Genomic DNA, 12,037 nt, shown 5'->3' on the forward strand with positions numbered 1-12,037 from the left:
GTGCACCCCACGGTGACACACTTGGACGAATGAATTCTTTCTCCAGTAATTCTTCTAATTGACTCTTCAATTCAGTCAATTCAGATGCCGACATTCTATAAGGTGCCATCGATATATGACTGGTTCCAGGAACTAACTCAATAGCGAACTCTACTTCCCACTAGCAATTCATTACTCACCACTCTTCCTTTCATTTCCATTGACGCAATTAGCATAAACACGTCTGCCCCGTCTTGAATCGCTTTACCCACTTGTCTTGCAGTCATCGCTAACTCCTCGACACTAACCTCTTCAAGAAAAATGACCGTCTTCGTAAAACAATTGATGTGAACTTGGTTGAATTGCAACCAGTTCATCCCCAAAATAACGTCAAGTTGTTCAAGTGGAAGGCACACTAAGTCCATTCCAAACTTCCTACCATATATGTCAATAGGGCAGTTCAAACATGTAGATGAAGTGGTCACTGAACCCGACGCAGGAGTGTCGATAACCATACTTCCACTTATCTTTGATATCTCTAAATTTAGCCTCTTAGCTCAATCCAATGAAATAAACGAGTGAGTCGCACCAGTATCAATAATTGCAATTAAAGGTGTGTTATGTATAAAACACGTACCTTTAATCAGTCTATCCTCTGGAGTTGTTTTTGATCCAGACAAAGCGAAAACTTTTCCTCCAGGTTGGTTCTTCTTTGGCTTGGTGCATTGTGTACTGATATGACCCTCTTCGCCACAGCTATAGCAAGTCACAGTCTTCATTCTACAGTCAGGAGCGACATGGCCTACCTTGCCACACTTGAAACACTTCTTCTCTTCGCTCTTGCACTCGTTCCTCTTGTGCCCTGGTTCACCACAGTTGTAGCACCTAAAGGGAGCACCAGAATCTCCTCCACTAGGCCTTTTCCAATCACCATATTTTGGGTTTCCTCTACCATATGGTTTACCTCTATCCATAGGCTTCTTACCCTTCTTATCAACTAACTCGCGAGAGTGAGATGATCTCAGCCTAAGGTTATCTTCCTCAAAGATCCTGCTACAGTCCACTAAATCAGCAAATCAGCGAATTCTCTGATACCTGATGCCTTGCATGATCTCATCCCGCAGGCCATTCTCAAATTTGATACACTTAGAGAATTCCCCAGCTGCATCGTTGGTGTAGTGTATGTAGTACTTAGCCAACTCCACAAATTTTGAAGCATATTCCGGCACTGTCATACTACCCTGTTTCAGCTCCAAGAACTCAATTTCCTTCCTTCCGCGAACATCTTCAGGAAAGTACTTCCTCGGAAATTTCCTCTTAAATATGGCCCAAGTAATGGCGATCCCATCAGAATCCAATTCAGTTCTAGTAGCAACCCACCAGTCATCAGCTTCTTCTGATAACATGTGAGTGTCGTACCTCACTTTCAGATTTTCTGCACAATCGATTACTCAGAAGATCCTCTCGATCTCTTTCAACCATTTATGAGCACCATCAGGGTCATGGGTGCCTTTGAACAGTGGAGGGTTGTTCCTCTGAAAGCTGTTCAACTGCCTGTCAGCACCAATTACAGCGCCATTGGCATTCCCTCCCAATACACCTGCAATCATGCCCAAAGCCTTTGCAATAGCGTCATCGTACCTTCCACATCTTCCAGCCATTGTTCTGCTAATTCACAAAACAATCTCGTTAGAACAAAAGTATCGACAGTGTCTACCTTACACTAGTCGCATACAAGGGAATACCGACACTAAGACTCTGACTCTAACGACCTACTATGCTCTGATACCACTATTGTAACACCCTTCTAAAACCCTCGCAGAGAATACAATAATAATCGGGGTAAATCATACAGCAAGGATGTTACAATTAATATAATAAAGAAACTCCTAGTCGTTTGTCATGCTTTATTAGAAATAATCCAAAATATCAAAACATATGTTCAGCACAGCGGAAACTCATTTAACAATGTTATAAAACATTTCCAATAAAATCAACGGTACATAAACCAATAATGGAAAAACAGTGTATCACAAGTAACTCTAAGACTATCGAATCCCAGTGTTACAATCAGAGCATGACTCGACACGAACTACGGACTAGCCTACGAGCTATCCTCACCCAGTCAAGAATGCCGCTACTCCTTAATCTGAAATCATCAAAGTAAGGGTGAGTTTAATTTGAATTAACAAGCATTATGAAGTCATAAGCAATAAAATATCATAGAATTTATCATCTACTCAACCATACATGCTTTCGGATTTATTACAATAGGCAGCATCAATTCATACGTGTCATCTATCACATTACACAATCATTCAGTTATATCAGACTATGATGCAATGAATGGACTGACACTATGCATGTGGTACCATACCTGGGCTAAACCCATCCAACTGATCTTTTTCATCACCAAGATACAGTCCAACCAGCACAAATTCCTCACAATGGGAATTATGCCCACCATTTTGATCCACTGTCATCACCGGGATCCATCACCAAAATGTATGCGAATGAATGCAACGTATAACATGCTTACGACATCACCCATCCGATGTAACACATCGTCTCATTATCAATCACCAATTCATCACCAATAAGCATGCATATGTTTTAGCATTCATACAATATATATCACACGCATACCTGTAAGTCATCACCCAAATAAATAATATAAACACGATACAAAACTCGGACCTTACGTCCATATCACCTATTCATCATATAGGCTATTAACTCAGCTTCGCAATGCCCCAAACGACACTTAACTCAGACACTCGGATCAAAAGTTATGGGTTTTTTAAGTTAAAACAATTTTCTAAAAACACACAGTAGAACCCGGTTCCTCCCACACGGGAACCGGTTCCTGACTGCTTCCCAAAACCCGCCTCTGATTTTTACTATGGGGAACCGAGTTGTCCCTATCTAGGAACCGGTTCCCAGCAACCCATAATTCTCACGCCTCTGTTTTTATAAGGGGAAACCGGTTCCTCCCACACAGGAACCAGTTCCTACGTACCTGCATCAGCAATTTCACAACTTTGACAGCAAAATACTTTCTCTCATCCAATCAATTCGTCCACACACGAATATTACACACAAACATCACCAAATTACACATTATAACACATTTCAAACAAGTTTTAAACATCTAATAACAACATATATCATGATTATTATCAAACTCATGCCAAATTATGAAGGTTTAACAAAACCTAACAAAATCCCCAAACTCGACACGTTCGATTGAACCAAACGACAATCCTAATCAATCCTACTACTCATAACCGCATAAGGATCATTAACCCGGAGAATCCCCCCTTACCTTAGAGTCGAATCTTCGAAGGTTCTCTTACTTTTTGGCTCTTCTCCTTTTCACTTACTTCTCAGTTCCTCAGACTTCTGCCCTTTTTCCTCTAACCTTCTCTTTTCCCAATTTCCTTTGTTTTTATGGAAAAAAAATAGAAATAGAAATTGTCTTAGTAGGCTTACATAGTTAACACCCCCCTTTTGCTAACTACCACACTAAGCCCAATAACCAATATTTCATCATTTTACAAATAATTCCCAATATTAATTCCAATAATTTAATTAAAAACTTAATTAAATTAATAAGTAAGAATTAACGGGGTGTTACATACATCCTCCTAAACAATGGCTAAATGAACTAGGGTTTTGATTTCTCTGAAGAAAATCAATGAATCAAAGTATCCAATGGATTTCATATGGCCAATGATGCTTCAAACTATCTCTATGGCAAAGTACAAGCTTCAATTCCAAGGATTGCCCAGTCAGTTGCTTAGAAAGTCAACAGTCGACTAGTTTGACCTAAAAGTTAACTGTGGTCAAAGTACAATCAAAACTCCTGATTTTTTGTCAACATTCTTATTTTAAGGTATCATTCATCATTTGATCAAGATATGATCATGATTCATCAAGGAAAGTTCAGAAATCAACAAAACCTAAAGTTTCTAAATTAGGGTTTTTGGGCTTAAAGTCAACTGAACTTTGACCAGCCATAACTTTCACATGGAACATCATAAATTTCCCATCCAAAGCTCATTTTGAAGGAAATTGAATTACCTATTACTTTGTCTCTCACATGCCAAGTCTAAAAATTCTTCATTTGAGAGGTATGGACCAAAAGATTATAGGTCCTTTTTGAAAGTCAACCAAAAGCAGTTTTTTGTCAAAGCCCATATCATCAAGATAAAATCTCCAAATGGGAAAAAGCTTCCTAAGTGGCTTGTATAGGATATCTTGAGGTTTCCAAAAAGTCCTATAACTCCTCCATACCTTAAAAATTGATGGAGATATGCCTTGTAAAAGTTGGACTATTTTAAAGGAAAAAATGTGAAATAAAAGGCTTCAAAATAAGTTTTCTTGCAAATAGGCCCAAGTTTTTAAGGTCCAATATTGTTGTTCAAGTTATCAAAGAGGTCCAAATCTAAAGCCACAAATTTTTTATTAATATTTGATTTTTTTATTGAATTTAATTCATGGAAAATACAATATAAGTCAAATATTTGGAAAGAGTAAGGGAATATTTGATTTGCTTTTGATTTTGATCAGTTCCAATCATCAAAATATGACAAAATCACATCTAATTTCGTGCAAGGAAGATTGGATAAAGAAAGATTGAAATTGGATCTGATTTATTCAGGTTTTAGTAACCTAATTCACTCTCCCATATATAAGCAAGCCTTGCAGACCTAAAGCACAAGTTTTGACCACCTCAAAGAACCCTAACCCGAGTCCTAAGAATTTAACAAAATTCCAAGATTGAATTCTTAGTTGCAGGACAATTCAAGGAGAATTAAGCAGTCAAAAACCTTCCTTGATCTTCCCTGAAGCTGTCTCGACCACTCTCATACCTTAAAGCATCAAGAACACTCCACTGTAAGTCATGTTTCCGAGCCTTTTAACTTTGGATCGAATTCAATCATACACACATAATTAATGTATTTTAGTTGCATATTCATGTTTGTATTGATGCTTTGATTGAGTCTGGAAACTTAATTGCATTAATACGCTGTTATTTGAGTTTCACCATTGTTAGGGTTTTAAGTTGTAGATTGGGGTTTTCCTCATTAGGTAAAATCAGACCTAATCTCAGGTATCAATGAACTCGTGAGACTCGTACGATCACAATGGTGTGGTCGCGAAACATTTTTGGTGCGTTTTGGTTGCATTCGTGATTTGCAGGTCTATGGCAACAGAAGCGAAAACCCGTGGGTAAAGCTTGAGCTAAGACGACGGCTGGGCGAGGGAGATGATGGCGTGGCAGGATGTCATTGGTCTGTTTTAAATAAAAAGCGCGTGCTGGCTTTTTGAGATGTCTGGGTATCAGGTGAGCGCGTGCCATTGTGGACTATGATGCACCTTCATCATTCAGCTAACAGATCCTTTCTTATTCAGATCCAACACGCATCAGCTTGCCAGTCTACCATGAACCCTCAGCCACGTGCTGCACTGAATAAAAGCTAAGTTTTTTTTTATTTTTTTTATTTTTAATTACATAGTTTATTTATTTATTTATTTAATTTCTTTTGTTTATTAAATATTTATTTTTTTAAAAAATCTTTTTATTTATTTACCAAAGTTTATATTTTTCATATTATTTTATTTATTTCTTTTTTTTATCGAAAGTTCGATTTTTTATAATTCTATTGATAATTGTTTTTTTAATTTAAAATTCAATTCTTTTTTTCATAAATACTTTTAATCAATTAAATAATTAGGATTTAATCCAATAATTATTTAATTGATACATTAAATCGAACTCTCGACTTTTCTTTAGACCTTTGACTTTATTTAAATTATTGGTCTTATGGTTTCTAACCCTGATTTACCGTTGTCGATCTTTAATGCACTAACCATTTCTCTTCTTCGAGCCTAATTAATAGGGTTAACCAGATCGATTAAAGCTCAAACCTTGTGGTAACCCTAAACTTACTATTATTTAATTATTGTTCTTTCTTGCCTTAGTTTTCTTATCAATGGGCTTTTTGGCCATGTAATCCCCCGCCCAAGGCCTTGTAATATTTATATTTTGTATTATTTGTTTAATTGTGTGGTTAGTAATAATAGGGCGTGAAAACCTTGAATCAAATTTAGAATCATTAATCAACCACGTGATTGTGCACCCACACACCTTTAAGGGTAACCCCTCTTGTTGCATGTTGCCCTGTTATTTGCTGCCTTGTTGCCTTGTTTGTTACAGAATAGTCAAGTCCCTCGGATACGAGGATGCCTCAGCAAATGTTGCCCTCGGTTCATTATCATTACTGAAGATCATATGTCCCTTCGATGTTGCCTCCGGTTATATGATCTCGTCCCTCAAAGTTGCCTACGATATGATATGATAGTCCCTTTCGATTGCTGAGGTGTCCTCATTGGTTTCCTAAAATGACTATTTTATCCTTCCCTTAGACAACCTGCCCTCTTTATGGCAGGGTCAGTCTTATGGCGAACGATAACTTTGATGACCCTTCAACCTCCTATAAAAGGACTTCCTACCCTCTTATGGTATGGATAGCCCTGAAAGGCTAAAAGAACTTTTTTTAATATTTTAATGGTAATTACCTCCTAATTGCTTGCTCTGGTTTAAATCTATTTTACCCTTTTATCAAAAACCTTCAAAAAGGCTACGCTTATTAACAAGCTAAAGTCCTTATTCAAATGCTTTTTTTTCTATACATTTCTAAACTTTTGAAAACAAATGAGCTAAGCAATTAAGAGCCCATGGAAAACCATGGATACAAAGGGTGCCTTAAACCTTCCCTTTGTATAAATTACCCCCCGAACTCAAAATCTTTTTAAAAGGTCTTTTTATGTTCTTTTAGCCTTTCTTTAAATTGGATAAAATAAAAGTCTGTGGCGACTCTTGCTTACCGCGACATTTCTTTAAAGTCAGTTCACCGTATTACACACACCGTATTACCGTGAGGGGTGCTAATACCTTCCCCTTGCGTAACCGACTTCTTACCCGATTTCTGGTCGTAAGACATTTTGTTATCCTTTCTTTATTCCAGGTTTTCTGATATTCCTTTCCCTCTTTGGGATAAATATATTGGTGGCGACTCTGTTCACATTTTTGCGAGCGTGCGACAATGAGTAACTTGGATTATGCTTCATATGCGATGTTTGATTTATTTTATGCACTTCTGGAGATGCAATGCAATGAATTCTATATGCATTGTACTGGTTGATCAGGGTTTCTACTTTGTGTGGAATAGATCAGGCGGAGTTCTGAAACTCTGTTTGAGATTCAAGGTAAGGTGGATGTCCCTGCTTTATTGATGATTGGATTATTGAGGGAGATATGCCAATGTGAATGCAATGATATGTATGATGAATGTATGACGATGAATGGAATGATTGTCTCCAAGATGCAAGGAGTGAATGGAGGATGTCCTTGTGAAGGATAGAATTGGTGAAGGTGTTTGGCTTGACTCCTCGACACCTGTCTCGACATCTGACACTTGCTTGAAGATGAAGAAATGAATTGTTTCTAGCTTGCCCCAGCTTGTATGATCTTTTGGGAAGGTTCTCCGATGTGCTTAAATCATGGAGATTTGAAATGATATGCCCCAGTATTGATCATGGGATGAATGCCCTAGATTGAGAGGAATTCTTCCACCTAATGGACTCTTTAGGTATTTGCCCAGTGGATGGCCAACCTTTGTCCTTGTAAGATCACTCAATGGAATTTCAATGTTGAACTTTCCTTGGTATCAAGTACTTATTTTCAAGTTTGGAGACAATTCTGTTTTGAAAAAGATAATGAGAGCCAAGTTACATTGAGTGATCTTACAAGGACAAAGGTTGGCCATCCAACAACGCCGGTTCCGCCGCACTAAGCATGAAAAAACCAACCAGGCTACCAACCCACGCGCGTGTCCTCGTGTTTAATATTTTTACCCTCACCGATAGAACAGTTCGATGGATGGACTGCCAAAATCTGATAGTGCTCTACGGACGATTGCGGCGTCCGTACGTTTGCTTTATATAGGCGCACGTCCGTTTGGCCCCTCCCGGACACCGCAGAACACTAGCACATTTTGACCTTAAAGCCATAGAACCCTCTGATTGTCGCCCCAGTGAGGGAACGATGGCTGGACTGCCAAAATCTGATAGTGCTCTGCGGACGATTGGAGCGTACGTACGTCGCATATATAGCCCACGTCCGTTTGGCCCCTCCCGGACACCGCAAAACACTAGCACATTTGCCCTTAAAGCCATAGAACCCTCCGATTGTCGCCCCAAGAACAGTACGATGGCTGGGAGCCAAGTTCGGATAGCGTCTTCCCGACGATTACGGCGTCCGTACGTTTGCCTCATCTAATCGCACGTCTGTTTGGCCCCTACCGGACACCGCAAAACGCTATCGTATTCAGCCATTGTACTATTCTTGGTTGGAATGCCAAAATTCAAATGGATGTTGCGGGACGACCACCCCCGTAACTTCATTCCAGCGACGGGACCGTCCGCGGCAGCTCGCAGACACTCCGTGTGGCTAGCACGGTACCACAGGGAGGGAACGATGGCTGGACTGCCAAAATCTGATAGTGCTCTGCGGACGATTGCAGCGTACGTACGTCACATATATAGCCCACGTCCGTTTGACCACTCCCGGACACCGCAGAACACTAGCACGTTTTGACCTTTCGGCCATAGAACCCTCCGATTGTCGCCCCAGGGAGGGTACGATGGCTGGACTGCCAAAATCTCATTGTGCTCTGCGGACGATTGCAACGTACGTACGTCGCATATATAGCCCACGTCCGTTTGACCACTCCCGGACACCGCAGAACACTAGCACATTTTGACCTTAAAGCCATAGAACCCTCCGATTGTCGCCCCAAGAACAGTACGATGGCTGGGAGCCAAGTTCGAATAGCGTCTTCCCGACGATCGCGGCGTCCGTACATTTGCTTCATCTAATCCCACATCCGTTTGGCCCCTACCGGAAACCGCAAAACGCTATCGTGTTCAGCCATTCTACTATTCTTGGTTGGAATGCCAAAATTCTATTGGATGTTGCGGGACGACCACCCCCGTAACTTCATTCCAGCGACGGGACCGTCCGCGGCAGCTCGCGGACACTCCGTGTGGCCAGCACGGTACCAAATGGAGGGAACGATGGCTGGACTGCCAAAATCTCGTTGTGCTCTGCGGACGATTGCAGCGTACGTACGTCGCATATATAGCCCACGTCCGTTTGACCACTCCCGAACACCGCAGAACACTAGCACATTTTGACATTAACGCCATAGAACCCTCCGATTGTCGCCCCAAGAACAGTACGATGGCTAGGAGCCAAGTTCGGATAGCGTCTTCCCGACGATCGCGGCGTCCGTACGTTTGCTTCATCTAATCCCACGTCCGTTTGGCCCCTACCGGACACCGCAAAACGCTATCGTGTTCAGCCATTCTACTATTCTTGGTTGGAATGCCAAAATTCTATTGGATGTTGCGGGACGACCACCCCCGTAACTTCATTCCAGCGACGGGACCGTCCGCGGCAACTCGCGGACACTCCGTGTGGCCAGCACGGTACCACAGCAAAATCCAACCAAATCTTGAATTTTGATCTAGAACGATCAATTCGTCGATGAAAAATTCCTCGATTTGATTTGATTTTGAGGGGAGCTGTGGTATTTCTCGTTGGGACACCCATGGGCGTGCCCCCGTCGCTGCTGCCTTGCCCAGGTCACGCCTTGCCCAGGTCACGCCAACCCAGGTGAGGTCCTCCCCCTATATATGTTTGATTTGCACACCTAACGTTTGCATCAGAATGGTCCCTTTTTCCCTGCAGACATAAAATCCCCCTTCCGCACAGTTTCTTTGCATTTCGATAAGGGCCGCCGCCATTTAATTTGTATTTTCCGCCATAGGAATGCCGTGTTCACCGTTCGGGGCCAAGGCACGGAGCCAGCAAACACAAACAACCGCGATACCACTCATACGCCCCCGCTTCGGCCAGATCCAACACCGCGGAACGTACCACCCCCCGCAATGCCAAGGCATGCAGGCAAATGGAAGCATCCAACGGCGCCGGTTCCGCCGTACTAGGCATGAAAAAACCAACGAGCCCACAAGCCCACGCGCGCGTCCTCGTCCTCGTCTAAGTCCAAGTCCAAATCATAGACTTCGCGCGCGTGTTGTTTTGACCCAAGGCAGAATTTTGCCGTCCGGACGAGGTTCGGCCTGGATTTTGCCTTCCGAGTCGCGTCCAAGTCGCGGTCCGGACGAGGTCCGGACAAATTTTGACCTTCGGCCAAAGAACAATGCGGCGATTGGAATTCCGAAATTCTATGTGGTTGTGCGGGAAAACTTCCCCCAAAACTCCATTCCGCCGACGGGACCGTCCGCGGCATGCCCCGGACCTTCCCGTGTGGCTAGCACGGGCGTCGCAAAATCCCTCAAAGTCTCGAGTTTTTATCAAGAACGATCGGGCCGACGATGAAAAATTCCTCGATTTGATTTGATTTTGCGACTGGGGGGAGTTTGGAATTCGTTGGGACACCCATGGGCGTGCCCCCGTCGCGCCTGCCTTGCCCGGGTCACGCCTGCCTTGCCCAGGTCAGGCCTTGCCCAGGTCACGCCAACCCAGGTGAGGTCCTCCCCCTATATATGTTTGATTTGCACACCCAACGTTTGCATCAGGATGGTCCCTTTTTCCCTGCAGACATAAATTCCCATTTCAACGTCTTAGACTTCGAATTTTTTCACGATTTTTTGCATGCTTGTTAAACACAATAAAAGAGCCCCTCCCACAAAAAATCGTAATTTTTCGAATTCGGGTGAATTAATTATGAATTTTCTAAGCGCCCGATTTTCAAGAACGGGAAAGGAGGAAACCTTGCCTTAGGAATCGAATTTTTCTACGATTTTTTGCATGGACATCCCTCATAACACAAGGAAAGGATCTGGAAAGTCTCGTAGAATTCCGATCACGCCTCGATTTAATTTGAATTTTCCTCCGAAACGCCCGATTTTCAAGAACGGGAAAGGCGGAAGCCTTGTCTTAGGAATCGAATTTTTCGACGATTTTTGGCATGGACATCCCTCATAACACAAGGAAAGGATCTGGAAAGTCTCGTATAATTCTGATCACACCTCGATTTAATTTGAATTTTCCGCCGAAACGTGTACAATTTTCCCTGCAGACATAAATTCCCATTTCAACGTCTTAGACTTCGAATTTTTTCACGATTTTTTGCATGCTTGTTAAACACAATAAAAGAGCCCCTCCCACAAAAAATCGTAATTTTTCGAATTCGGGTGAATTAATTATGAATTTTCTAAGCGCCCGATTTTCAAGAACGGGAAAGGAGGAAACCTTGCCTTAGGAATCGAATTTTTCTACGATTTTTTGCATGGACATCCCTCATAACACAAGGAAAGGATCTGGAAAGTCTCGTAGAATTCCGATCACGCCTCGATTTAATTTGAATTTTCCTCCGAAACGCCCGATTTTCAAGAACGGGAAAGGTGGAAGCCTTGTCTTAGGAATCGAATTTTTCGACGATTTTTGGCATGGACATCCCTCATAACACAAGGAAAGGATCTGGAAAGTCTCGTATAATTCTGATCACGCCTCGATTTAATTTGAATTTTCCGCCGAAACGTGTACAATTTTCCCTGCAGACATAAATTCCCATTTCAACGTCTTAGACTTTGAATTTTTTCACGATTTTTTGCATGCTTGTTAAACACAATAAAAGAGCCCCTCCCACAAAAAATCGTAATTTTTCGAATTCGGGTGAATTAATTATGAATTTTCTAAGCGCCCGATTTTCAAGAACGGGAAAGGAGGAAACCTTGCCTTAGGAATCGAATTTTTCTACGATTTTTTGCATGGACATCCCTCATAACACAAGGAAAGGATCTGGAAAGTCTCTTAGAATTCCGATCACGCCTCGATTTAATTTGAATTTTCCTCCGAAACGCCCGATTTTCAAGAACGGGAAAGGCGGAAGCCTTGTCTTAGGAATCGAATTTTTCGACGATTTTTGGCATGGACATCCCTCATAACACAAGGAAAGGATCT

Source organism: Vicia villosa, unplaced genomic scaffold (assembly GCF_029867415.1).
Source record: "Vicia villosa cultivar HV-30 ecotype Madison, WI unplaced genomic scaffold, Vvil1.0 ctg.003497F_1_1, whole genome shotgun sequence".
Taxonomy (NCBI): Eukaryota; Viridiplantae; Streptophyta; class Magnoliopsida; order Fabales; family Fabaceae; genus Vicia; species Vicia villosa.